General features: G+C 42.4%; 1 long non-coding RNA gene across 1 annotated transcript in view; it reads left to right on the plus strand.

Moving 5' to 3' along the window:
- The window catches only part of LOC115652238, a 55348-nt gene extending 29234 nt beyond the window's left edge, over positions 1-26114 (plus strand). The window contains exon 3 of the long non-coding RNA XR_004000588.1: positions 25786-26114. This is a non-coding gene — a long non-coding RNA (uncharacterized LOC115652238). The remainder of the gene's footprint in view (positions 1-25785) is intronic.
- The last annotated feature ends 502 nt before the right edge of the window (positions 26115-26616 follow it).

Below are 26616 nucleotides of genomic sequence, written 5' to 3' on the forward strand. Positions count from 1 at the left end.
GGTGGCTAGACCAGTCCGTCGTGTGTGCGGGCTCCCATTCCACCCACCCCAGCCCTCGGTGTCCCTAACAACGGACGCCTCAGATCTCGGCTGGGGGGCCCACCTGGGAACCATGAGAACACAGGGCCTGTGGTCCCCGCAGGAGGTAGAGCTACACATCAACATGCGGGAGCTGAGAGCGGTCCGCCTTGCTTGTCAAACGTTCTGTCACCAGCTTTGAGGTCGTTGTGTCGCGGTATTTACCGACAACATGACGACCATGTACTATATCAACAAGCAGGGCGGCACCTGATCCTCTCCCCTATGTCACGAGGCGATGCGACTCTGGGACTTTTGTATAGCCCACTCCATTCACCTCACGGCTTCCTTCCTCCCCGAAGTACGGAACACGCTGGCGGACCGCCTGAGCAGATCCTTCCTCACGCACGAGTGGTCCCTCCGCCCGGACGTCGCCCTCTCGATCTTCCAGAGGTGGGGTTGTCCCCGCGTGGACCTCTTCGCGTCCAGGGGGAACAGGAAATGCCAGGTGTTCTGCTCCTTTCAGGGCCGGGAACCCGGGTCTATAGCGGACGCCTTCCTTATTCCGTGGATGACCCACTTGTTCTACGTGTTCCCCCCGTTCCCGCTGGTCCAAAAGGTCCTTTTGAAGGTGCGCAGGGACAGGGCCCGCGTGATCCTGGTAGCCCCAGCGTGGTCCAGGCAACATTGGTATCCCATGTTGCTGGACCTGGCCATAGCCAACACAGTTCCCCTGCTCCTTCACCCGGACCTGATCACCCAGGACCACGGTACTCTCTGTCACCCGGACCTCCAGTCGCTGCACCTAGCAGCGTGGCTCCTGTGTGGCTGACCAGATCCGAGTTACGCTGCTCCACCCCGGTACGTGAGGTACTCTTGGGCAGCAGGAAACCTTCCACCAGAGCGACGTACTCGGCCAAGTGGAAGCGTTTCTCCTGTTGGTGCACGGAGAGGGGTTTCCTCCCGATGGAAGTTTCGGTAGCCAATATTTTGGACTATATTTGGTCCCTCAAGCAACAGGGCCTGGCGATATCGTCCCTTCGGGTCCACCTGGCGGCTATCTCCACCTTTCACCCGGGGGGGATGGCCGCTCCGTTTTCTCTCACCCGATGGTGACTAGATTCCTTAAGGGGCTGGAACGTCTATACCCTAACGTCCGACCCCCTGCCCCTACCTGGGATCTTAACCTGGTTTTGACTCGGCTCATGGGGCCCCCCCTTTGAGCCGTTAGCGACTTGCTCCCTGCTCTGTCTTTCTTGGAAGACTGCCTTTTTAGTAGCTATTACCTCAGCTAGACGGGTGTCGGAACTCCGGGCTCTCACGGTAGATCCCCCGTATATGGTCTTCCATAAAGATAAGGTGCAGCTGAGACCGCACCCTGCTTTTCTCCCCAAGGTGGTCTCAGCCTTTCACGTCAACCAGGAGATCTTCCTCCCAGTTTTTTTCCCCGAAACCTCATTCTTCACGCAGGGAGCAACAACTCCACTCGCTTGATGTCCGTCGGGCTCTTGCGTTTTATGTGGAGAGGACCAAACCGTTCCGCAAATCCCCCCAGCTTTTCGTGGCGGTAGCAGACCGCATTAAGGGGCTTCCCATTTCCTCGCAGAGGTTATCCTCGTGGGTAACGTCCTGTATCAGGACCTGCTATGACTTGGCTCACGTTCCTACGGGCCATGTGACTGCGCACTCTACCAAGGCGCAGGCGTCGTCGCTGTCTTTCCTTGCCCGTGTGCCCATCCAGGAAATCTGTCGGGCAGCGACCTTGTCATCGGTCCACACCTTTGCTTCCCACTACACCCTGGTCCAGCAGTCCAGAGAGGACGCGGCCTTCGGATCTGCAGTGCTCCATGCCGCTACTTCTCACTCCAACCCCACCGCCTAGGTATGGCTTGGGATTCACCTAACTGGAATGGATATGAGCAATCACTCGAAGAAGAAGAAAAGACGGTTACTCACCTTTGTAACTGTTGTTCTTCGAGATGTGTTGCTCATATCCATTCCACACCCGCCCTCCTTCCCCACTGTCGGAGTAGCCGGCAAGAAGGAACTGAGGAGCGGGTGGGCCGGCAGGGGTATATATCAGGCGCCATGGCGGCGCCACTCTAGGGGGTGACTTGCCGGCCCACTGGAGTTGCTAGGGTAAAAAGTTTCCAACGAACGTGCACACGCGGCGCGCACACCTAACTGGAATGGATATGAGCAACACATCTCGAAGAACAACAGTTACAAAGGTGAGTAACCGTCTTTTCTTTGTTTGGAGTAAATCTTGTACACCACAAGCAGGGGAAGGACTCTGTGAGTGCCAGAGGAGAGAAGCATCCTCAAATCATGTTCTGGTAGGGACGCAAGGCGGCATCCCCACCACAGCCCTGCTTTGGGAATGCAACCCTATTCAGGGCAGCACTTCAGCCCAAGCTTTAAACATCAGCAGGTGCTGACGGGTTGTCTTGACGAGGGATGGACTTAAGCACATGCCTAAGTGTTTTCCTGAATCAGGGCCTCAGAACTGCTTTTGGTCCTTCATACATCTTAATAAGAGCAAATAAAAGTACAATTATTAGCATTTAGTGCAAATTCACTAAACCCAGTCCTGAACTTAAGTGCTTTCCTGAATAGAGATGCTTTCCTGAGTTGGGCCCAGAGCCATGCTGCTGCTGCTGCTTGGTTCTCTGTTGATCTCCTTTCAACCACAGATTCCTCTGTAGCTGAGGATGTCACTGCCAGCAGAAGAGGTGAATCTATTCCTGCAAGGGTGGAGAGTTTTGTCACAGTTAGAGTGAAAAGAGAGTCTGAAAAAGGCTATCTAGTCTCTAGTTTATCTAAGGTTCTTATAAGACCCCTTATTACTATAGCAGGGGTAGGCAACCTATGGCACGGGTGCCGAAGGTGGCATGTGAGCTGATTTTCAGTGGCACTCACAGTGCCTGGGTCCTGGCCACCAGTCCAGGGAGATCTACATTTTAATTTAATTTTAAATGAAGCTTCTTAAACATTTTAAAACCCTTATTTACTTTACATACTACAATAGTTTAGTTATATATTATAGACTTATAGAAAGAGACCTTCTAAAAACATTACAATGTATTACCAGCACGCAAAACCTTAAATTAGAATGAATAAATGAAGACTCGGCACACCACTTCTGAAAGGTTGCTGACCCCTGTACTATAGTATCAGAGCACCTCACAATCTTTAATGTAGTTATCCTCACAACACCTCTGGGAGGCAGGGAGGTACTGTTATTCCCAATGATGCATCCAGTGAAGTAGGCTGTAGCTCATGAAAGCTCATGCTGAAATAAATTTGTTAGTCTCTAAGATGCCACAAGTACTCCTGTTCTTTTTGCAGATACAGACTAACACGGCTGCTACTCTGAAACCAAAGAAACCAAAATGATTTGCCCAGTGTCAGGCAGAAAGCCTGTGACAAAGCAGGGAATTGAACTTGCATCTCCCAGGCTAATGTCATTAGACCATCTTTCCTTTTAAAAGTAGGCAACAGCTAATGCATTTTTAATCTTATCAGCATTTTCCTAAGGGTTTTTTTTTATATTTTGACGTGTCTTTGGTGTTTAAAATATGTATGTAAAAGTTTTTTTACAGTTAGAATTGAGTCCCTTGGACATTTTTAGCTTGTCTTGTTGGTAGTGCTGGAGTACAATTCAAGACTCTTTTATTAATGATTTGTTCTTCTGAATGGCCATCTAGAATAACTCATTATTTGAACTGCAGGTATTTTCATGCTCCCTATGTGAATGTCTCAGGTGCTCTTTATGGCAGACACTAAAGAAAAGATTTAAATGCTTCTGTTTGTTCTTGTAGGAATCTATGTACTGCCCAAGTATCACTTTATAGTCCCTGAGCCAGGAGTAAGAAGGATACTTAGTACTTATGTAATGTTTCATCTTTAAGAAAATCATAATTGATTTTTTTATTAGTCTTACAGTAGCATCCAGAAGCTCCAAACAGGATTAAGGCCCCATTGTATTAGGTGCTGCCTCATTCACTGAGCACTGTCCAGACTCTGCACTGAATGAGCCAAGGGTCCAATGGACAAAATGATGTATGTTCATATAACTAGTGACTGTATCATATTGCACAAGGGCCGAGAAATAAAGTTGTAAGAGAACCTAAATTCTGGCATTTCTTAGCTATTGGGCGCTTGACTTTGCAACTTTAACAATGTTCTTTTAACAGATTTTTTTGGAATGGAATTCTTTAGGTTCAAAAAAATCTGAAGAAAAAAGAAGTTCCATCACATGGCACTGTAACATCCCTCCTCTTCCCCTGTGGATCATCAGCAAAGTGTTTACAAGACCATTCAGATCCACAGCACAGACCTCTACCACTTAAGCTAAGGGAGCTACTCTATTAGCAGGTAGCAGTAGTAGGCTGTTATCCTTTGTTTGAACCACCTGTTAGAGAGGGGCATAACAGACATTTTGCTGTTGGGTTACATAACTATTTGCTAGGAAGCATTAGAAAGATAGGAATCAGAATTCCATGTCTGTTCCTGGCTCTGATAGGGCAATGTTGTCTAGTGATTAAAACAGGGGACTGAATGTGAGGCCTCCTTAATAACATTTGTTTGTTAGGACTCCTGTGTGCTATTTGTTTGTTAATGATGCTTTGCAGTTGAATAGTGCTCATTCATATGTGTGTCTCAAAATAAAATGTCAGTGGATGTGCAGGAGAGCCCCATTTTACAGATGCCATAGGCAAGCACATAGATTTGGAGTATTCATTCTGAGAGGCTGGATATGCAGATAAGACTTGAGTCTTCCATCACAGGATGTGTCTACACTGCAAATAAAAACCCACAGCTGGCCTGTTCCGCTGACTCAGGTCTCAGGGCTCAGGCTGTAGGGCTGTTTAATTGCAGGGTAGGCTTCCAGGCTCGGGCTGAAGCCTGAGCTCTGGGACTCTTCTACCTCACTTCCCAAGCCCGGAAGTCTACACAGCAATTAAACAGCCCTGCAGCCCGAGCCCCCAAGACCAAGTCAGCTGGCATGGGCCAGCCGTGGGTGTCCAATTGCAGTGCAGACATAACCTAAGAAACCTGGGTTCTCTCTTAGCTTTGCCAAAAATAGTCCATTGGCTCTGTGGGGAGGCTTGCACTGCTTTTGTCTATCGGTATAGAGAGCTTCTTTAGTTTCCAGGGCTGTCAATTTGTCACCTTTCGCAAGCACTACATTCCCTAAAAAAAATGCTATTTAGTCAAATTGGTTTTAATTTACTTTCTTACCACTTGACTTCTGTCTATATAATATTGTGATGTTGTGTGTGTGTGTGTGTGTGTGTGTGTGTGGAGGGGGGGGGCAGGATCCCTGCTTCTCTTTTGGAAATAATACCCTTCTGTGTGTCAAAACCAAAAAACGTTCACAAGACAAGTTTATCTTTAAAAAGATCTTTGAAAATAGTGGAAAAGCATGGCATATCTTTTGGGTTTTTAACAAAGAACAGGGCAGGGTTAGAAGAGTTGTGACTTAATTTGGGTCACCAGGAATTAGAAAACTGTCATTTAATAAGAACAAATGTACAATGTTTATATGTATTGTACTTATTTATAGTGGTATGTTGCAACATAGCTAAGTATGTATTTCCTAGCCTCATTATTAAAGCTCATAATGGACTGCATCTCTCTTTTCCCCCCCGAATGAATGCCAGTAATCCAGCACCAACATTATGAAATTATTTAGCACACGTACTCAAAACAAAAACAGCAAAATTTCTGGTTATTTCTATTCAGGCTTTTGCAAGATATATTATCACCTCTTTTAAGTAACACAAGGCTCAAGAGGAGATGAGAGGTGAAGCAAGACAATAGAACACATTGTTTTACAGAATGTTATTCCCCCCATTGTGCAACCACAACCAGCTGTCCCAGGCCAAGTTTTTTAAAGGGGCAGGATGAACTCTTGTTTGAAAGTGACATTAAAGGAATCCTGCTGTGAAATGCTCCCTAGGTCACAACCTTTGTGGCCTCAAAATGTACAACACTGAATTGGATCAGTCCAGCCCCCACAAATTTCTTGTCCAGTGTACACATCTCTATGGTTATGAGAGTTCAAAGAAATATAAGTGATGGAGGAAATCACACCAAAACTTGCATTCATATGTGATCGGTAAGCCCTCCAGAAGATTCCAGCTCAAAATTGGTTTACAAGGGAGAGTGGAAGAAATCTTGATGTCATTTTAAAAAAAGTGGGGAAGGGACTTCCTAGAATTACAGGTCCCCTGAAGAGTAGCCCATACCAGTCATTTTCTTTTCTTACGATGGGATGGCTAAACTGTTTCTCACAGGCCAGATATTCTCCACTGTGCCCAGCTACAGTGGTGAAATTCAGGAATAGCTCCACTGAAGCAAATAGAGTTAATTGGTGTAACACCCTGAGAGAAGAATCGGGCCCAATAAGCTTGTGGCATGAAGCTATACTAACTTTGGGCAGGTCTACACTACGGGGTTAAGTTGACCTAAGTTATGCGACTCCAGCTAATTGAATAATGTAGCTTAGGTCGACTTATTGCGGTGTGTACACCACGCTGGGTCTACAGGAGAAACTCTCCTGTTGACTTATCTTATGTTCCTTGTCCTGGTGGAGTACCGGAGTCCACGGTAGAGTGTCTGCAGTTGATTTAGCGGGTCTTCACTAGACATGCTAAATCAACCGCTGGTGGATTGATTGCCACAGCATAGATCCCTGGTAAGTGTAGACATACCTTTTGAATACTGAGGTTCCGCATGTGTTTGTGCTCAGATTCTGTGAAGCACAGTGTGCCATTTGTAGCCCTGGGGCTCCTAGCAGATTACTGACATAGCTGTCAGTTGGACAAAGCTTGAGTGCACCTGTTTCATAAAAGAGATAAAATTTCAGAAATTTTCACTGGCTCTCATGCTGTAATCTCTGACTGCCTGAGAAATTATAAATGTTTAAAGGGAAACTGTCCATTTGCACACCAGGAGGCCAATTCTCCATTGCTCTAGGTAACCTTGACATCACTCTAGCAACTTAAAGGGACTGTGAAGTATTGGTGCTAATAATCAGGAAATAGCCCTTGCATAGGGGCTTCCCTGGATGGTGGAAAGCTGGTACAACTGGCTGGCTGCCCTCCCACCCAAAATACTGTGCCGTTGGAGCATGCTGGGGGCATGCCAAGGATGGTGATATTAGTTTTGATATTACCATAGCACCAAGGAGCCCCAGTCATGAGCCAGGACTCCATTGTGCTAGATGCAGTACAAACACAGACCAAAAAGACACTCAGGGCATAGCCAGAACGCTGCTGGGCTCTGGCTGTTCTCAGCTGCAACAATGGCCACAGAAGGCCATTATAAGTGAGCTTAAATAAGCTGTGCATCTATTCATGCAAAACGCTTCTGTAAAAATCATGTCCCTAATTTGTTGCTTTGACTACATCAGTCCTCTTGTGTCCCTCACTGGCTTCTTCTTTTCTACAACATCAAAAAACAAGCAAAAAACCTATTTCTCTTCACTTTTAGGGCACTTTGTGGTCTATTCCCACTCTACCAATCAAATCTTGTATATTATGGTGTTGTCAATACCTACTTGATCTGCCAGTCATGACTGTCTTTGAATGCCCATTTGTCAAACTTTCCACCTTTGTGGTTTTTTTCCCATACCATTCTCTATACTGGGAAGGAACTCCCTGCAAACATCCAAAAAAACCCACCTCATTTTTCCTCTTTCAAATTTCCCTCTGTCATGATTACTACAAAAATTTGGGGACTGGTGTGCAGTGACTTCTGCTTATTGTGCTGTTCTTAATTGTTTCATTGGTACTTTCTGCTTCCTCTGTCTGTTTATAGCTTTCTGTTGTCTTTTGTCTTAGGCTTAGATTGTAAATTCTTCAGGGCAGGGGGCACTTTTATATGTGTTGTGCTAAGTACTGTACAAACAGGGCCCTGAGCCTTGACTAAGGCCTCTTCAATACAAATAGTAATTTACATAAATTAGAACAGCTGCAGGGCTCTGAGGCAGCTCTAATTTGTGCCAGAGTTTGACCCTGGACTATGAGTAAATGGAAACTTACCTTTGCACATTTCTTTTCCTGCACAAACGTTATCTTGGTTGGCACAGACATCTGGGACACATAAATTGTAAACAAACACATTCCTTTACCTGGGTTGTTAATTACATTTTGGGTTATTAATCATAAAAATGTATAATTAATTTAAAATGCACTAGTCACCGATCATACTCTTCAGTTGTCACAGTTTGGACAATGAACATTTAAGGGAGTCAGTTTCCATTTTATTTGTAGTCTGTTTCCCTTTCATGTTCTTAGTGCTGCAATTTTGGGTCTTCAAACACTGCAGGGGAATATTTGTTTTAAAATAAATGCTTTTAAAATGTAATTTAAAACCAATCATGAAAACATTTCTATTGGGCTTAGGTTCTGAATCTTGGGCCAAAGTTAAGTTGATAAATTCTTTTAAAAGATCAAACTACAGCACATATCTCATACATTACGTACTGTTACCCAGGGACCTGATAATATGACACCCAATATATACCCACTTTCCTGTACCGTGAAGTTAAATAAACTTTTCAAAACAAATGCTCCATTAGCTCCTGACTATTAATCTTAGTGTATTAATGGAGGCTGTTTTAAGCCAGTTAGACTTTTTTTCCTATTCTATTAAAATATTTACATTGTAATAACTCAGCGAGGTTTTTTTCCTAAATGGAAAGCCCATAAGTGGGTGAAAGTATTTTAGAGCAGGGTGAGACTGAAGGGACATGACATGTTATTGAATTGAGGGCCCTAGAAGGTGAGGTCTGTGCAGTCATAAATTCCAGGAATGCGGATGTGACTCTCTCAAAGTGTATATGAAGTTGACAGCATTTGACAGCTACCATCTGTGAACAATAACGTATAGAAAAGCAAGGCTGCATGATGCAGACTGGAATGTACCTATCAGACTCTAAGGACTATAACAATTTACTACTCATTATCAGTGACCATAGTCATGATTAGCTGCAGGGCTTGGAATGAAACTTGGAAATTATGAGAACAAGTCACCCTTGTTAAAACAGAGTAATTAGTTTAATACATATGATGAGAAAATAGGCAAAAGACTTCCTTTTTTCCCCTTTTTATTAAGTGTTTACCATCCATGTCCTGCACAGGAGCCCTAAAAAGCCTGCAGACTGAAAGTGGAAAGAATGTTGTGTCATTCTGGATCCTAAGAAAATGGCTTTTTTGCATTTGAGGACTTAGGGCTACCGATTTAACCCTTTCCTGGCATCATGCATACCTTACAGCATAAGATTGCAAAGAGGGACCATGATGATAAATGAATTTGTCACATTAGCTGATCAATGTTATTTTCCTGCTTGTCCATGCTGTCCCATGTTTCCTGTGATCAGAACATTTTGGCGGTAATGCCTGCATTGAGGAGGAAGTTTCCGTAAGGACACTCTCAATCCTATGGCTGATGAAGGAATATTTCATATTTTCTCAGTTCCTTATATTATCAATGTGTCTCCTAGTCATGACAGTAATGCAAATAATATATCATCATAATTAATAAGTTACTCAGCAGCTATTAGATAGTAACAACTTTTGGTCATTATTGACTTGGATTAGATTTGAACTAGGTGGCCACAGGTGAAAAGTTCCATTTACCATTACTATTCCTCCCTCCCATCCAATCTACTCTGTTATGGTTTTGATTTCCTGGTAGATGTCAACCATAAAGACTCAAACAGACACTAATCCTACAATATGTATTGATCAGGGATGTAGAAGGGTCTTTACATCCCTACTTTGCAAATTGTTCTTGACAGGTTCCATCCTTTTGGCAACACTGTTAAGATGCTTTCTGTATGCAAAAAGGGATGTTTGCAACTGAGAGCTTGAAATACTATTAGATCTTGAGAGAAATCAGTTCTGTCTGTATCACGCCCTGAAATGTCTCTGCTCAGATTTCGCTTCCTCAGAGGGAAGCTCAGTTAAGAAGTTAGCAAGTGATTTATTTCTAAACATTGTTTGAGCAATTCCCATATTTAGACATTAAACTTTTTCAAGCACATAGTGAAAAGAGGATCATTTTCACAGCACTCCACTCTAATTCAGGTAATATAATGCATTCCCTCATAATTGTACAGAAAATGGTGATGGGAACAAGATTGCCTGTAATTTTCTTCCCAACATTTGAGAGCTAGTTACATGGTTACTTTGTTATTTTACCTCTTTTTTTTTTTTAAGGTGGGAGCAGTTTTTGAGAGTTCAGAGTCACACATCACTGAAAATTCCTTCCCTCCGTGCCTTAAAATATTGCTATTAAATCAAAGTTTTCATTGTTTCTCAAAAAGCAGCAAAAGAATCCTGTGGCACCTTATCGACTAACAGACGTTTTGGAGCATGAGCTTTCGTGGGTGAATACCCACTTCGTCAGATGCATGTAGTGGAAATTTTCAGGGGCAGGTATATATATGCAGGCAAGCTAAAGGTAATGAGTTAGTTCAATCAGGGAGGATGAGGCCCTGTTCTAGCAGTTGAGGTGTGAAAACCAAGGGAGGAGAAACTGGTTTTGTAATTGGCAAGCCATTCACAGTCTTTGTTTAATCCTGAGCTGATGGTGTCAAATTTGCAGATGAACTGAAGCTCAGCAGTTTCTCTTTGAAGTCTGGTCCTGAAGTTTTTTTGCTGCAGGATGGCCACCTTAAGGTCTGCTATAGTGTGGCCAGGGAGGCTGAAGTGCTCCTACAGGTTTTTGTACATTGCCATTCCTAATATCTGATTTGTGTCCATTTATCCTTTTCCGTAGCGACTGTCCACTTTGGCTGATGTACATAGCAGAGGGGCATTGCTGGCATATGATGGCATATATTACATTGGTGGATGTGCAGGTGAATGTACCGGTGATGGTCTGGCTGATCTGGTTAGGTCCTGTGATGGTGTCACTGGTGTAGATATGTGGAGATATGTGGGCAGAGTTGGCATTGAGGTTTGTTGCATGGACTGGTTCCTGAGCTAGAGTTACTATGGTGCGGTGTGCAGTTACTGGTGAGAATATGTTTCAGGTTGCCTGTGGGTGAGGACTGGCCTGCCACCCAAGGCCTGTGAAAGTGTGGGATCATTGTCCAGGATGGGTTGTAGATCCCTGATGATGCGTTAGAGAGGTTTTAGCTGGGGACTGTATGTGATGGCCAGTGGAGTCCTGTTGGTTTCTTTCTTGGGTTTGTCTTGCAGTAGGAGGCTTCTGGGTACACGTCTGGCTCTGTTGATCTGTTTCCTTATTTCCTCGTGCGGGTATTGTAGTTTTGAGAATGCTTGGTGGAGATTTTGTAGGTGTTGGTCTCTGTCTGAGGGGTTAGAGCAGATGCGGTTGTACCTCAGTGCTTGGCTGTAGACAATGGATCGTGTGATGTGCCCGGGATGGAAGCTGGAGGCATGAAGGTAGGCATAGCGGTCGGTAGGTTTTCGGTATAGGGTGGTGGTAATGTGACCATCACTTATTTGCATTGTTTCTCACACACACTTTCTCATATACATGAAGATGTGTAAAGTTTTAATAAGTTCTAAGGCTTCCTATTCTTATCCTGCCCCTTAACTAATGTATTGCCAATTGCCTTCCCTTTCCTCCCCACTCAAACCAATCTGGGTGATCTGACCTCATTCTCTAGTTTTGCTTCTTGCATGGTTCAAAATCCATTAACTGTCAGATAAGAATTCATCTTTTAAGTTCCTTGGCCTTCCAGTTCTTTTGGGCATTGTAGCTGTCTGGGAGTGATTATCTGACTTACAAACACAGCGGAGAGTCTTTATCATACAATAGTGCTTATCACTGAAAATGGGCTTGATCTTGAGAAATGGTGAACTCCATGGGAACTGGGGCTGCTCCATACATCTGAGCATCGATAAAATCCATAACTAATCTGCCTATTTCTGTCATGATTTTTTTGAGATATTCATTGATTTTTTTTCTAACACGCTTGATGGCCTTTGATTAAGTAGAAAGTCCCAATAAAGTGTGTGAGATTTTCAAAAGCACTCAATATTGACCTACCTTTGCTCCCCTTGAGCTCAGTGGTAAAACTCCTGTTGATCTTCTATCTTCATTGGCTTTGTTTCCCTTGTGTCTTCTCATAGTAATAGGCAGTGGGTCTTGGAGTGTTTTTTTTCCCCTGCTATTAAATAGTAGCTACCAACTCGTCCCTTGTCCCACAAAACTAAATGGAAAGTAATGTTCAGTTTTTGTATTAATGTTCCCCTACACTAAATATAATTAATTGTCTTGGTTTATATGAGATTAATAAACTCTGGAGACTTCTCTGGGAGCCCAGGAGGTACATTCAAGAGTAGAATTTGACTCTTATCTTTAGCAGAAACACTGATAATGAAAAAATGATCAGCCTTCAAAATAAGGGCTGCAACAGCATTAAAAGTCCAGCTCCTTAGTTTGGCAAGCTGACACCCACAGTGACAAATCCAGGGTCAGGGACACATATTAAACATGTTGTCCTATCCCAATGCTCTCTGTTGGCTCCATTTTCATCACTGAGAAGGGTATTAACCTTGACCTTAATCCTGTTCCCCAAGAATTTCAGAGGTCCATAGCATTGCCACTTTCAACCCCATGCTGGATCCTGAGAACGGAGCCATTAGGGGAGAGAAAATGAATGGTGCAAACTGGATGTACATGCCCATAACCTAATAAATTTGGTCCCCTGGATGGGTTATTGTTGGGTGGCCTTAGTTTGGAAGAGTGAAATTATAATATTTTAGAGCACAAAAATGATCTATAAAAGGTGTGTGTGTGTGTGTGTGTGTATATATATATATTTGGCAGTATGCCTCTCCTCCATCCTGTAAATTCCTTAGGTCAGGCACCATATCTTCTGTGTGTTTGTACAGTACCCAGAGCAGTAGGGCTCTGGTCCTGATTGGAGTGTCTGGACACCACCACTCTACAAATAAATCATAATATTATAATGGTAAAAGCTGACTCAGCCTTAACTGTCGAATCATTGCTATAAAAAGAGAGAAGAGGCTGAATTCATCAACAGCGTACAAGGCTGATATCTTTCAAGTTATGAATATACATGCGTCATCGGCTTGTTTCTGTTCAGACTAGATTTCAGACTAGCAGCATTTACGGAATTGTTATATTTAGAGAAAATCTTGTATTTTTCAGTAAGGCAGGATTCTGCTCATGCTGTTACCCTCACAGCTGGGATGAGAGATTACAGTAATCAAACTCCTCTTCTCTTAAAGTTAGTAATTGGCAAGTGCCAATGGTTGTGATCTGGATTTAGATTTAAAGGGGGAAAAAACAACTTGGTAGAATACTGTGTACAGATGGATTTTTCTTTGCTCAATATTTAATATTTCCTCTATCTCAAAATGGGAACTGCAACTTCAGTAAAAGATGGATAAGGTCTATTCTACATAAGTTCTTATCCTGCCCTCCTCACTGCCCTCATCTGAGCACCTTCCAGCAGTGCATTAAGTGACTTGACTAACATCCTTCACATGTGGTTCGTTCTCTCTCTCATCCTCACTTCAGGATGAGGATGAGAAAATTGAGCATGTGGAGTAATGCTTTGTTTGGTAGGGTTTTGTCTGGGAGATTTTTGTTGTTTACATGTGTAAGCTGCTATGTTTTTATGTTAAAGAAGGCAGGTCAAAGAGGTGTGCCTTGCACCTGGACCGGAATGTGATGAGATTTGTGACAGTCCTTAGAAAACTCTGTCTCTACACAGATGAATTTTACCCTTATGGAAGAAAGTTCCTGTAACAGGGCAGGTTGCCCCTTTAAGGACCAGGGAGGCTGGGGAGCAGCCAGGAAGAGCAGCAGTTCTGGAAAAGAGCTCAGTAGCCAGGTGCTGGGAATCATCTGATCCAGCTGGACAGTATCAAGTGATTGGGTCTGATGATTCCTAGCTAGGGGACATAAAAGAGACCCCAGCACCATTGGGGAGCCTGGGACCAGGAGAGGCTGGAAGTTGACTTTCCTGAGGCTGCAGCAGAAGACTGCAAGAGGTCAAGCAGACCCTGCAGAGTCCCTTACACTGGTGAAGGTCTGGACCATTAAGCTACCAGAGGGCCCTACAGCCTCAATTGACAACAGGACTGTTTCTTTTTCTTATTGTTTCACATTTCTCCCCTCCTTCCCCCTGAAGTGTATGCAAAGCCCTGAGGTAAAGTCTACAAACTGAACTGGGGGTGGCTGACTATTTTCCCAGGCTGGTGGTTAGGTCCACCAGCCTACAGTTCTGTTGTGCCAGAGGAATGCAGTTGTCAACTGCTGCCATTATCTCAGAATTTTAGGTGATCTTTTAGATACCCTGAGCCCAGGCCATTGAACACCTGGAAAATAAAGCTCAAGACTTTGAACTTTATTAGATGTGCTATAGGAAGCCAGTGCAGAAAGCAGAGGTTTGATGTGCTCATGGTAGCTTGTGTTACTGAGGGGACATGCTACAGCATTCTGTACTAGATGGAGTTTCCTAAGAGCTGATGGCTTCATGCCCAGGCTGTCATTGTCCACCATGTTGATTTGGAGTCTCTTAGCAGGGCATAGTAGAAGGCATGACTTGCTGATGCTCCTATGTAAGAGCTTAACATCAGTGAGGAATCCAGGAGCACTTTGAAACTACAGACTGAACTGACCAATTGTGCGTGTGTATTTTCAACCAAAGGAGACTGGGCTATGGCTGCAAACTCCTCAGTGCTTTCCTCTGCCCACCTGCATTACCTCGCTCTCTCTTCTTTTGGTGGGGGGAGGGATAGCTTGAATCAGTTGCTCTTTATCCATGAGCTGAACTCATCCAAGCACTGGGCTATCTTGATGGTAGTGATATGGATGTATGCAGTGAAGAATAAGTAGAGTTGTGTGTCATCTGTATATTGTGGAGGTGCAATTTCCCATCATTACTCTTTGGGTTTGTCCCTTCAGGAAGGATTATCACAGTTTAGTGTATTCCCTTGTATTGCTGCCACCTCTCTCAGGCAAGACAACAGTATCTCATAGTAGAGAGTGCTGAAAACTGCAGAGAGATCCAGGGGGATGAAAATGGATGTCTGACTGCTAACCATTAACAGCAGATTATCATCCATCAGTGCCACTGAAGTGGTTTCTGTCCCGTGTCCTGACCTGAATCCAAATGGTGCCAGATCTGAGATAGCAGCTTCAAAGAAATGAGCTTGTAGTTGTCCTTTGGGTAGCTTTTCTGTGAGATTGCTCAGGAACAGAAGGTTGGATACTGGGTGATAGTTAGACAGAACCAATGTATTCAGGGTAGATTTCTTTAGTTTTGGGTTTCTATTACATGTCTGAGGGAGGAAGGGAAGATTCCTTCCCTGAATTGGCTGTTTCATTCAGGACTGGCTGCAGTTGTTCAGACTCTTTCACAAGCCAGGAAGGGCCTGGCTAGATTCACAAGTCTAAGGTTGAGATTTCTTGAATGTGAACTGGGGGAATGCAGATGCCTGGGCAGCTTGTTGGCTGATATAGAGGGAGCAGAATCATGCTGTCTGAGAAGCCTTTCCAATTGTGCATGATCTTTTCAGCAAGTAGGTTGATAGTTCTTCATAGTTCTGGGTTCTTTTATGGGTTGCAGGCACTAAGGATTGATAAAGTGCTTACTACCCTGGGTAGCTCCTTCAGATGAGGATTAGACAGACAAGGTGGGTGATTTAAGGGATTAACAGGTTCAATGAAGACTAATGGGAAAGTTGTCTTGGCCTGTAATACAGCCTCAATATAGGGCTTGGAGATGTTCTTTGTTTCCACCTATTTGGCACTCAAGTTTCTGCCCCTACCGCTTCATCTGAAACAGAGCGTCAGACCATCAAGGAGATTTGTGAGAGTGATGGGGAGGAAGGGGCCATTTGGGGTAAGACTACATAGCCCATGTCAGCAAGCCTCTCACCCAGGTTGGCAGACTTGGGTTAGCAGGGCTTATGCTAGCACCCTAAAAATACATGTGTAGACAGCACTTTGAAGTTGTGGCACCCTCCTCGCCAGGCTTCAGAGCCCAAGCTGCAATGTCCACATGCCTATTTTTAGCGAGGTAGCATGAGCCCTGCTAACCGAAGTCTGTTGACTCAGGCTGGAGGGCTTGCAGCTTCAGGTTGTGTAGATGTACCCTTGGGAGCCAGTGTATTGATGGTCAAGCCCAGTGCAGGATGATAATTCAACAGATCCTTGGTTCCTTTTCCAGTGGCTGGAGTGCTGCTGTCTTTTAACATGCTTTGGAATTTGATGGTAAATAAGAATTTTTTCATAATCCTATCAGGGTCATTGTTTTGTTGTGATTCCTATATATGGAGATAGAGCTATCTCACAGAGCTGGAAGGGACCCCAAAAGGTCATTGAGTCCAGCCCCCTGCCTTCACTATGAGGACCAAGTACTGATTTTGCCCCAGATCCCTAAGTGGTCCTTTCAAGGATTGAACTCATAATCCTGGGTTTAGTAGGCCAATGCTCAAACCACTGAGCTATCCCTCCCTCCCTTGTCTAGGAGCTGGGTGAGCCTCAGTGAGGGGATGATCTGTCCAAAACCATGGCTGTTTTGGGATGTCCTTGATATTAACATGTAATCTGAAGACCAGGTCAAGGGTGTCACTGGCTGTTTGGGGTGGCCCAGAAATGACCCAGGACTGGGAGAGTTCTAAGGAGGCAAGTGAGGACATGAATTATGGGGTTTTTTGCATCTGTGGCCTTGTCAAAACGAATGTCAAAATCTCCCAGGAAGGTGTTTAGGGTATTATATCACCATTGTCTGCAAGTTATAGGTAAGCTTCTCCATTAACCCTTTCGTCTGTGGTGGTCTGCAAATTAGCATAAAATCTATGTATCAGAGGAGTAGCCGTGTTAGTCTGGATCTGTAAAAAGCGACAAGATTTTACATAAAACCTATGTTAGCTTTGGCTCTGGTTTTCTAATGCTAGATAAGTGAATTTGCATGAGCTGATTATCTGATTTTACAGCTTCTGTCTCTTGCCCCCAGTATCTTTGGCTGGAATTCTGGTTTGTAATGTCCTGTAGCAATGCTCCTCCGTGCATCATAATAAATATACCTCTACCTCCTACAGCAACTCTGCACATGGGGTCTATTTTGCATTTCTCTGCGGTAATAGATGCTCCCTGGTGTTACAAAACACTGCATTACATGTACATTGAGGAAAAATTTTTTCTTCATGGAATAAGGTTCATTTTAAAAAACCAGATAATGTGCACTGAGATCCACATGTGGATGGGTCCTCCACACATATAAAGGAGATGTAGGTATTTCTGTGGCACCATCCTCCCTCACCACATAGAACCTGCAGAGGGATCTCCATGGAGCCCAAAGACTGTGGCCAAAAGGGGTGAAATCAGGAGGCTGTTGGGGGAGGGGATTGCACATCTTCCCCACACACTCTGGCCCAAAAAAATGTGTCCAAAAAGTTACTGCAGCTATAGGATGTATTTACTTTCCTGTGGATCCTCCTATCTCAGGGGGGAAATTGCAGCAAGAGAGTGGCTCCACTGGAGGATGGTGCTGTTGGGGACCAGAACCACTTCACACTTGGTCCATGAAGATTGCATCATTCTCCCATGGATCCCCTGCTCCAGCAGATGTGGGCTGTGGCTTTTCCACAGGGGGCAAATCCTGCCTCCCCAGTGGGATGAGGCAGGAGAATCTCTGTAAGGAAATCATGGAATTTCCCTTGCAAAAAGCCCCCTGAAACTTTTACCCCTGGACAGACTGATCTGATCCAAAGCATACACTGAAAACCACTTTAACTTTTAAAAATCAATTTTTTTTATCATAACAATACATCACACTTAATAGTGCAGTCTCCCACTTTGCAAAGATGAGTCAGGATTAGTATCCTCAGTTTGCACATGGAGAAACTGATGCCCGAAGCAGTTAAGTTTATTTTTGTTATAATTGATTATTGGAAATACTACAGGATTATGGAATAAAATAATATGAATATTTTAATACTTCAGAGCAGCTGAAGAAGTCACAAAAATGTTTTAAAGCTAAATGAACAAAAGATGGAGTGCTTGAAATGCACACTTTGTTATGGCCACAATCCACATGTGCTTTTTAAAATCCAACTGCAAAATTATATGAGGGGAAAAAAGGAGACTCTGGAACAGTGAATAATGTGTTTCTGATTTTCCTGAGACAAGGAAATCCCCTGGTTGTTCCAAATGTTTTATTTCTAATGTTATGTTCTTGTTTAGAGAGTTTCCTCTAGGAAGAGCTGACTGAATATTGGGTGTTCAAGCCTCACAAAAAGACCAGCATCTAGCAAAGACACTAATGGTGTGTATAAAGTATGTTCCAGGATACTGAAACTGAGCCAAGCATTCATATGGTTCTTGTATCATTCGTCTTGTTTGGAATTCCTTTCATTGTCTCACTAATCCCATTGTGGTTTTCTTGAAAAACAAATATATATCATGGGGGTGGGGGGGGGAACCTGTACATTAGAACTTAGTGATACAGCACATGCTGTTTCTATTTGCCTACATAAAGGATCTTATATATCTTTACCTGCAATTTGTCTCGTCCTTTTACATATTCTGAAATACTTCAGAGGTCACAGGAGCTTGCATTAGTTCTGCCTCCAAAGGAAGCCAGTTAAGTCTGCTCTTTCTTCCCAAAGGATTGCAAGGCAGGACAAGTCAGCTGAATTGGCAGGCAAACAAAAGCTATTTGGAAACGATAAGGAACACAACTGCTACACAGCTTAAATGTGGAATGCACACTGTGATTCACTACATGTCCCTTACAATTTCACAATAGCTCTCTTCTTTTGAGAGCAAAATCTAATGCCAAAGCCGAAAATAAATCTTACAGTATGTGGATTGTAATATTGTAACAGATTAATTTTCTAAAAATGAAGTATTTGGCCTCAAGTGTTGGACCTTCAAGACTTGTGAAGAAATTTAATTTGTACTATATTTTATATTAAATCTTGACACCCTCTGATACAAAGCAGCATGGTAACATCTCTATGCAGGAGACACCAGCCCTGCACCCCTGCTATTCCAATTTTCCAGCACAACCCCATATCCTAACAACAACTACACTTAAGTCCAGCCGTACTATACACAAACCATTTGCAGTTTCTTGGAGTAATCACAATTCCATAATCCTGTGTGCCATGAAACCAGGAGTGGCTTTTGTGTCCCAAGGGGGGGAAAGCTGAGAACCATTGGGCTAGTGGACTAAAACATAGTGCTAGGAACTAGGCAGTCTTGAGTTCAGATCCAGATTCTACCACTGACTTGTTGTGTAGCCTTTAGCAGGTCATTTAACCTCCTTGTGAGCCTAATCCAAATCCCATTGAAGTTAGTGAGAAGATTCCTATGTAGTAGTCTCTAAATTAAAACCAATCATACCATTTTATAATCATGCCCAATACTTTTGTGAGAACTTTCACGCTGGACCCTGATTTTGCAGAAGTTTTTATTTTAGGGCTACAATTTTAACCTTATCTGCCATGAACAGGGGGAAGCAGGTAGCTGCATTGCCCCATGAACAGGCCAGGGAAAGAAGTGTAACTTGGCCCCTTTTCTAGATGTATCATACACCACAAGAGACTGTATGTCTTTTTATGTATTTGGTGTCGTTTGGTATTTTGAAAGAGTACATCTTTTGAAATCACTGAGATAGCACTTACTGTTCAACTATACGTTGAAAACGCATTTTAGCAACTTTTAAATGTTTTATTCATGACTGTATGCAATATTAATGCAAAATATTTTTATGTCTCATTTAGAAAGCCAATTATCAGTTTATGATGTTTCAGCTATCTTAGAAATAGAGTCAGAGATTGGAGTGAGAGATTGTGTGACTTTAAACAGCGAGCCAGCTGCTGTCTAGGTTCTCTAGCTGAGTAGTGTGGAATGGACAGCATCTCATTCCATTGATCATCCAATTATTTTAATGCAAAATCTGTTCTCATTTGCTCCTAAAATCATTCCACAAGGCTACTGAGAATACCTGAACTGATAATTTCATATAACTAGAGGAGTCCACAGCTAGTGGCTCTTTAGCTAGCTAGCAAACAAAATACAGGAGATCATAAAGGGATGGTTATATTTGTTCAATTTCAATATTGTCTGCTTTGCAAGTATTGTCACCTAAGAGTTGTAGTTGGAATAGCTCTTATAAGTGACTTATTGTAAGAATTCCTGCTACATAAACTCATCAAGCTTTTATTTTATAGTGCACTTAATATGACCTTGATTTTCAGTAGTTAATATGCTTTTAAATGGTTTAAAATCATAGCAGGCTCAAATGTGAGATACAAGTCAGTCTGGATCAGAATTACCATATTTTTAATGAAAAATATATTAATTCATTTTAAATGTACAAGTGTCATAACTTTTTTGCCCAGCTTCAAACCAAAGTAGGAAATAAATCCATAATGAAAGACTAATGACCAGGGTCTGATTGTACATCATTGAAATCAATGGAATTTTGTTACAGACTTCAATCGGAGCAGGATCAAGCTCATAAAGAGACACATGCTATATTGAAATACGTAATACAATACATTATGTATTGATAATACTTTAATGTAGTCATGATAGTACTTTTCACTTCTGTTGACCTTTCATCTTAAACTCAAAGCCCTTTATATTTCAAGATTACATTTAATTAAGATCACAACTCTACTGTAAAGTATGGATCCCCATTTTGTACAGAGGACTAAAAGGAGACACAGAAGTTAAGTTATTTGCCCAAGGACAACTAGTGAGTTAGTAACAAAGTCATTATTACAATGTAAGAGTTCTGACTCCCACAGCCACATTACAATCTGCTCTAACCACTTGAATGTACACAACAATTATGGTGGCAGAGCATTCAATGTAGTAATTTGCTTTCATGGATCAGTAGATCCTGAAATGAAGCTGTGACATTTGCAAACGTCATCATTCTGATCAGGGGCGGCTCTAGACATTTCGCTTCGCCAAGCCAATCGCCGGTCCCGTGACTCCAGTGGACCTCCTGCGGGACCAGCAGACCCTCTGCAGGCATGCCACCAAAGGCAGCCTGCCTGCCGCCCTCCCGGCGACTGGCAGAGCGCCCCTAGTGGCATGCCGCCCCAAGCACGTGCTTGGCATGCTGGGGCCTGGAGCCGCCCCTGATTCTGATTGTACTCCAGGGCATTGAATATTTTTATTACACAGAAAGGTGAATGAAGCTAATCAATCAAACCCCAAACAATTTTTAAATAAAAATATTTTAATTCTCTCATCTAGATTTGAAAGTGCTAGAGAAATCAACAACATAGAAATGTTACCTTGGGGGTAGGATGAATAACTTGTTTGTGGGTAGGAGGAAACAAGTGAATGGTTGTCTGAACTAGTGGCCTACACAGAAAATATGTAATCTGATTGGAAACAGAGCATATAAAAGTTTTAGTCTTGATTGTTGGGAATGATATTTGACTTTTTGGGTTATGATGGCTAAAATATTCCACCCGGCAGATAATCAAGAAATAGTAAACAGATGGTCACTTCAACCTGAAGGTAAATATTACATGAAACAGTCTTTTGATGATCATTGAAATGTGAAGTCAGTACATTAATAGTGTTTATATATTCTGAATATTTTAATATGTCTATAAATCTCTCAAGATATTAAGTGTAAGCATTTTTTGGTTTTGGTTTTGGTTTTAAACTAACATTCCAAAGAGATAATGAAGTCAAAAGGAAAGGAGAAAAAAATCTTTATCTCTGAGCCAATCAGGAAGCAGAAATGTACATATACACCCTCTTGGGTCAACAGTGAATAATAGTTTTTACTGAATTCAGTTAGAGCCAATGACAGTGAAGTCACTTACATGTGGAATTTGAATGGTAAGTGTTGGTCTGTTGTTGACCTCTGAAAAAGTAAACAGAAATTTCCTGACTTGCCACATGACTTTTCAGTCATTGACAAGCCAGGATTTGCTTCCTGTAAACTGTTGGTTAACTACAAAGTTATTTTTTTTTCTTATTATGTAACTGCCTTTGTTGCTATGGAATATATTAAGCAAAAAATGGGAATTGAGCTTGTAAAGTAAAATTGAGGTATTTACTTAAAGAGTTCTGCAGAGCAACTGAAATTACTCCTATGGTTCAGTGAATAGGGTGCTGGTTTGGTCGTCTATTCCTGCCTTTGCTAATGATCTGCTTTGAGACCTGTAATAAGTCACTTTGCTGCTCTGTGCTTCAGTTTCCTCCTTGCAAATAGGGGTAATGATACTTACTTTCTTTGCCATAGTTCATTGACATATATGGATGAAAAGTGTGATGTAGGAGTTGTCTGCTAACAAACCATGGAACTGAATAATAAACTAGGATAAATGTTAGAGTGACCAGGTGGTCGAAGACATATCTTTTATTGGATCAACTTCTTCTCCTGGGGTGAGAGGCAAACTTTCAAGCTTACATAGAGCTCTTCTTTGGGTCTAGGAAACTTAATCAGTGTGTCACAGCTAACTACTAGGTGGAACAGTTGTTTAGCATAAGTAGTTAATATATTTTATGAGATAATTCAAGGTGAAGTGGTCCATTAACACCCCTCCAGTTATAGGGAGGAAAGGAAGGAGTGGGAGGAAGCAGCTAGGGGAAGGGGGGGAAAGTTATTCTGTAATGTCCTTTGACCAGATCCCTCAAGGGGGTATAACTTAGATGAATAATTGTTTGAGAGTAGGTTGAAAAGGGAAGAATTTCTAATGGGAGCTGCCTATGTGGAAAAGAAGTAATGTGAATGGACACAACAGGCCTTATTTGGATTGCATTCTCATCAGTTTTACAGTAGTGTAAATTTAGTGATTTTGGGAGAGTCAGTCCTAATTTACATTGGTGTAAGTGAGATCAGAATCAAACACAGTTAATGTACTTAGGGGTTTCAGTGTCATTTGTGAAAATACTATCTGGGTTTTTGGACTGTGAACAACTGGAATTTCTTTTTTGTATAACTCTTAGGCTATGTCTACACTACAGACCTTACAGCGGCACAGTTGCTCCACTGTAGTTGTGCCTCTGTAAGGTCTCCTGTGTAGCTGCTCTATGCTGGCGGAAGAGAGCTCTCCTGCTGGCATAATTAAACCACCCCAACAAGTGGCAGTAGCCTTTGCTTTGACCCCTCCAATGAATCCCCTCCTAGGAATATGGGGAAAGGGAACACTTGTTTTCGAAGATGCTGAATATTTGGGGGAGGAGGAAGACAAGAAGAAGAGAATTACATGGAAAATGAATGGTTAAGTCTTCTTGTTGTCCTTTTTTCTTTGCCCTATTTACTACTTGCTGGTAATGGAGCAGATGGGAAGATGTCCACAAATTGGGTGTCCATTTGATAAGGTTATATTCTGCTTCCTAAAAGGGATAAAGACCATCTTAAAAAAAATGACTTATCTTTTTAAATCTAGAGTTGTGGCTGTGTTGGTCCCTGGATATTAGAGAGACAAGGTGGGCTAGGTAATATTTTTTTATTGGAACAACTTCTGTTGGAGAAAGGGACAAGCTTTTGAGCTTAGCGTTAGGATCTCACTCACCTTGTCTCTCTAATCTCTGTAAATGTTACTAAGGGAGTTATATTTTATTTGAACGCCTACATCTTTAAAAATCTGGAAATTAATATACTGGTGCTATCGTGGGGCAAAACAGTGTGAATTCTGAACAAGAAAATGAAGATAATAATGTTCATGAAAGTGGTATAACCAGTTAAAACTGGTTCTAGCAAACAACTGAAGTTATACATTGAGACACTTAAGTTCCAAGTGGGATTCAATAGCTTTACATTCCAGATGAAATATTAATGGCTCATATACAATATTCTCTGCAGAGATGCCCTAGCATACCAACCTTTGTTTTTTGGTACTTGGAATTTGTAATTCGTCCAGGAGCTGCATTCTTCCAAGTGTTACTTCTATTTTTTGGACTGACTCCATGCTTGATACAGAAAAAGAGTGCTCATTTCAGACCATATGAGACTATTTGAGCCATGTCTCCATACTATAGCACTGAATTACCCTCCTCTGCTATGGTACACTTCATCATCACAGGAGGATTTATGGAATACCAACATTTTTGACAGAGTCCAGGCTCAAGCTTCCTGTGTTTAATTCCTGTTCATGTTTAACCATTTTCACAGTATGTTGTTCAAAAGTGGCTTGTTTTAGTGTGCTGGATGCTGCAGTAGCTCCAATTTCTCATTTTTGCCAAGAGAAAAGAATAGCGTTTTTTTTGGTCAACTTTTGGCTGCATATCTGTAGTCAACTGCCTGAATAATAATTGTCTGAATACTAATAACTCTTTAATGAATAGAAACGATTTGAGGCTGTTATACAACCTTGTGGGCAGCAGTGCTGGCTCATTTACATACTGTAAACCACATCCCTCACAAATTATAACAATGAGGCTCTTGCCTTAGATGAAAGGGGATGAAGAGAGTTACTGAAGGAAAATGGTTCATATTCATATAAAGCACAGCCATGTTTATCCAGCCTCATTTAGCCCTATCTGGAATGTAGTTATGTCTCTCTAGTGGGACTCACTTACCCAGTTACTCCCCGGGTTGGCTTAACTCCTGTTTATTTGGCTGTTTTTGATTATCCTTGAAATGCTTTGCGAGCTGATTTCTGGAAGCAAAATAAGTGGGCATTTTCCAAGCCATTAATTAAAGCCAATTAGTGGTAATTTTACTAATATTTATTTTTGATACACAGTGAGATTTTCAAAGGATCCTACAGTGGTGAGGGTAGGTATCCAGGTCCCATTGAAACTGAATGGGAATCAGTGACTAATTCCTGATTTGCTTTCAAAAGTCTTGCTCACAGAGCCATTGCTGTACCTGTTGCTTTACAACCAAAGGACACAACCCTGCCCTAAAGAGCTCACAATCCATGAGCTCAACTCTGCAAACCCTTCCTCACATTTGTAGTCTTTTCTCACATCAGTGGGCCTTCTGTACGTGAGTGGGCAGCAGCTGATTCCTTCTGGAGCCCTACACCCAGGTTTGTGTTTTCCATCACTGTACCTGCTGGGCCCAGGAATACTGGAATTGGTGAAGTTATGGGGTCAAGATTTCTAAATGTTGTGGTATGAGCTGTTTTAATGCCAGCCTCTTCCCCACTGTGAACAAATCCAGCCCCTTCCCACAATACTCACAGAAATGAACAATAGAATGTACTTATTTCTAAGAAAAATCCTGCTTACTCCTCACTAGTAAGTTTTGCAGGAGGGCTAGAGTCCGGGTTTATTTAGATGAGTCTGTCATCAGCGTTCCATGCTCTGAGAATTACATGTACTGTGAAAACCCAAAGATATGCAATAAAATGAGAGAGGCACATGAGCTGTTCTGGATGGGAAAGACAAAACCTTCCGTTTCACTTCTTGGCCCAGAATTTGCATGTTACATAAGGAGGAAAAGGGAAGGGGCAATGGGCAGGGGGATGGGACCCAAAAGGATAAGAGAAGATAAAATCTGATTAAAATGCAGACTAATATAACGGCAGAACATTAGTCAGAACATTAGTCAGTCTTCCTTGTGGAAAGAGATTATGCTGCTATAGAAACCAAGTAGGGTATGTGGGTGGGTGTGGGTGGGTGAGGGTGTGAGTGTGTTTCTGTCCTCCCACCTCCTTTTTTCTTGGAATGAAGATCTTATCTTACTCAATAAGCTTTGTGTTTTGTTGCCCAGATGATCGTTCCCAGTACAAAGAAAAGTTGTTTTCCTATTTAATTTCTCTTAAAATCTCTGCTCTCTCCCTCTTTTGGTTCTGTTATTCACAGCGATGCATCTCTGTGCCAGAAGAGCAGTTAAACTAGTCTCCATGGTTTAACTGTCTTCCCCAGTGGTTGGAACATGGGTACTCTGCCATAACGGTACACATGGTCAAGGATGCTTTGGAAAGTAAACACTGACCTGGAAGGAACACACATTGTCTGTGTTTCTGAACACTCCGTCCACACAGCTTTCTTTGCTTTAAAGGTGAATATTAGATGTTAAATGCCACACGCGTTAGAAAAAAAGAGAGACAGAATCTGAGTTAAACTCTGCCTCGTTGTCTGCATTGCAAATAAATTATCTTCTTTATGGAGCTGCACAGAATTGTGCATGAACTGTTTCTCTCTGAATAACAGCACAAAATTTTATTTAAAAGACCCTAAAATGGGAAGCGTTCATAGGAACATAGGAATTGCCACACTGGATTAGACCCTAAATCCATCTAGTCCAGTGTCTTGGCACTGATGGTAGCCAGTACCAGATGTTGCAGAGAAAGGTGAAAGAAACCTTACGTTAGACTGGTTAATAGCTGGGATAAGCTGCCTCCCCAATACTTGGTTTAAACCTTGGAGCATGAGGTTTCATAGCTCTTCCAAAGATCGTATTAGCATTAACTGGTATTCTTGTTATCCAGAGAAATGTCTGATCCCTTTCCAGTCTGCCGAAGTATTTGGCCTCAGTGAATATCTGTGGCAACAAGTTCCAGAGTTGAATCATGTTCTGTGAAAAAGTATTTCCTTTCACCAGGTTTGGATTTTCTACTGTTCAGTTTCATTGACTGTCCTGTGGAGCCAGGGAGAACTGCAGTTCCTGATCTGCCTTCTCTAGACCAATCA

This window comes from Gopherus evgoodei, chromosome 5, assembly GCF_007399415.2.
Source record: "Gopherus evgoodei ecotype Sinaloan lineage chromosome 5, rGopEvg1_v1.p, whole genome shotgun sequence".
NCBI lineage: Eukaryota > Metazoa > Chordata > Testudines > Testudinidae > Gopherus > Gopherus evgoodei.